The 2500-nt window shown below is 44.8% G+C and overlaps 1 protein-coding gene and 1 long non-coding RNA gene across 6 annotated transcripts in view; both read right to left on the reverse strand.

Annotated features, from left to right (window-relative positions):
* LOC135098371 (uncharacterized) overlaps positions 1 to 2500 on the reverse strand; it is a 76845-nt gene that overhangs the window by 46164 nt on the left and 28181 nt on the right. The window lies entirely within an intron of this gene.
* LOC135098363 (uncharacterized) overlaps positions 1 to 2500 on the reverse strand; it is a 4468-nt gene that overhangs the window by 266 nt on the left and 1702 nt on the right. The window contains exon 2 of the long non-coding RNA XR_010266899.1: positions 1 to 44. This exon is cut by the window's left edge and continues 266 nt beyond it. This is a non-coding gene — a long non-coding RNA (uncharacterized LOC135098363). The remainder of the gene's footprint in view (positions 45 to 2500) is intronic.

Raw genomic sequence — 2500 nt, forward strand, 5'->3', positions numbered from 1 at the left:
GGAGGACAGGTAGAGTCAGGGATGCCTTGCTGGAGGAGGCAGATCTGGTGGAGTGAGGTGAGAAAATTGTTAAATCAATACCTGCATCCCTCATGACATTCCTAGTCCAGCGTCTTATAGTGTCTCGTGACGCTAACCGCACGGGAGCCTTAGTAGTTAAAAAGAACCTGGTAATAGAGCCCCTAATCCCTGCAGTCCTTTCCAAGTAACAGCAAATAGTGGTGAATACACATAAACATTTGTCTGGAGAATAAGCCGGAAAAACAAGCTCAGAGAGATGAACACCAGGTCTGGAAGTTTTCAGAAGATCACCTATTCGAAAACAAACCTCAGAACGAGAAACTGTCATGTTCCTAGTGTCCAAAAGATGTAAAGTATGGCCACGTTGTCCGGATACCAGGAGCATGAGCATGACCAATTTCCCAGATAACTGAATCATGGACAGGCCCTCATTTTTGCCCCAAAGATCTTATGTGCGTCAGGACTACATCTGGATCCCACGTAGAGCAGTTACGGGGTAAAGATGGCCTTAATAGAAAAACTGCCTTCATAAAACCTGCAGACTAGAGGGTGCTGGCCCGCGGGTTTGGAATCTATATTAGCAATGGCAGAAATAGAAGAACGAACGACATTCAAAGAACTGTAGCTCCGTCCCGTCTCCTTCCTAAATTCTTGCAACAAGAAATCCAACAAACAACTTACAGGTGGTCGAAAAGGATTAATTTCCCTGCCGACACAAAAAACAACCATCTTTTGATATGCGGCCCATATTGTAATTTCGTGCTCTGTCTCCACGATTGAAGCAGAAATTCGGCAACTTCCTGCGAAAGGCCTCTGTATGCAAAGGATCGCCAGAGAGGATCATGGCTGACAATATCAACTTCGAGGTCTGAGGATGTACTCGCGACGGGTCCTGGGGTAGTGTTAAGGAAGCGCGAGGAAGAAAGGCGGGGGAGGTGCAATCAGTAACCGGAGGGCCATCGGGAACCAGACCTGGGTAGGCCAGAGCGGCAGAATAGTCAGGGATGTCGCCTTGTCCTCCAGGATCTTTCCCCAACATCCGGCCAATGACACTGAAAGGAGGGGAAAGCGTAACATCTCCAATTAGACCAGGGAAACGTGAACGCATTGGTAAATGAAGCATAAGGGTCAGGTTTCCAAGAAACGTATGAAGATAACTGGGCATTAATACGTGAAGCAAATAGGTCGATGTCCGGAAAAAAAGAATACTTCACACAGCCTATTGAAAATACAGGGTAACAGCATCCATTCAGTGTCAATGTTCCGGACTCTGGACTCTGCATCCGCTTCAACATTGTCAATTCCCCTGACATACTCGGCAGATAAAGTGATGTCCCTCATCGCAGCCCAATCAAAAATCTGTTCCGTCAGGGTATTAAGGCTCAATTTAGTACTGCCACAGCGATTAATACAGGCGATAGCGGTAGAATTATCAGACCGAAGACGGATGTGAGTCTGTTCGCAGCGTTTGCAGAGGGATCTTAGGCTCAAAAGGATGGCTTTAAGCTCCAGACAATTTATGTGATCTAATTCTGCATGTGCCCAATGACCTCCTGTCCTAGCATCGCCAACCTTCGCCCCCCAACCCGTTAGGCAAGCATCAGTGTGAATTTCCAAATCTGGGGGGCAGGATACCAGAGATTTAGTTTGAGAGTCGATGTTATCAATCCACCACCGGATTATGTCCCGAGCATGACTATCAAGTGAAATAACAGAGTTGTAGTTACCTTTGCTCAGAGTAAGTTCCTTATTTCGAACAATCTCCAGGTATTTGTACCTGAGGGGGGCTAGATTCACCGCCGCTTCGGAGGCTACGGCAAGACCAATAAACGCAGCCAAGTCATGTAGAGTAGATCCACCTCTAAGCAAACTCAAACCATGGGCTTTAATGCTCTCTTTACGACGTGATGGTAAAGAGGCAGTCATCGTGACAGAATTTAGAATTATCCCCAAAAACTCCACTTCCTGAGTAGGAGACAAAACAGACTTTTTGACATTGACTGTTAAACCTACAGAGTCAAACATCTGCAAGGCATACATAGCATTGTCTTCCAACTCTTGAGCTGAAGAAGCCATGAGAATGCAGTCATCAATGTAACAGACAATCAATATCCCAAGTTTCCTGAGGTGAGAAAGGATAGGTTTAAGTAATTTAGTGAAAATGCGTGGTGCAGATGTAAGCCCCTGAGGAAGACAGGTAAACTGGAAAGATTGGTTATTCCACATAAAGCGCAGCCATTTCCTATCCTCAGGCTGAATACGAACAGAAAAATATGCATCCTTGAAGTCAATAGTCATGAAAAAACAATTTTCCTGAAGTAAACTAAGTACCTCCTTAATTGAACTCATTTTGAAATGAACATGTTTCACAAAGTCATTTAGTTTCTTAAATTGAGAATAACCCTAGCCGTGCCATCCTTTTTTTTTTTCTCGTAGGGAAAACATTTGAGTAAAAACCAAGGTCTGATATATGGGAACA

This window comes from Scylla paramamosain, unplaced genomic scaffold (genome assembly GCF_035594125.1).
Source record: "Scylla paramamosain isolate STU-SP2022 unplaced genomic scaffold, ASM3559412v1 Contig58, whole genome shotgun sequence".
NCBI lineage: Eukaryota > Metazoa > Arthropoda > Malacostraca > Decapoda > Portunidae > Scylla > Scylla paramamosain.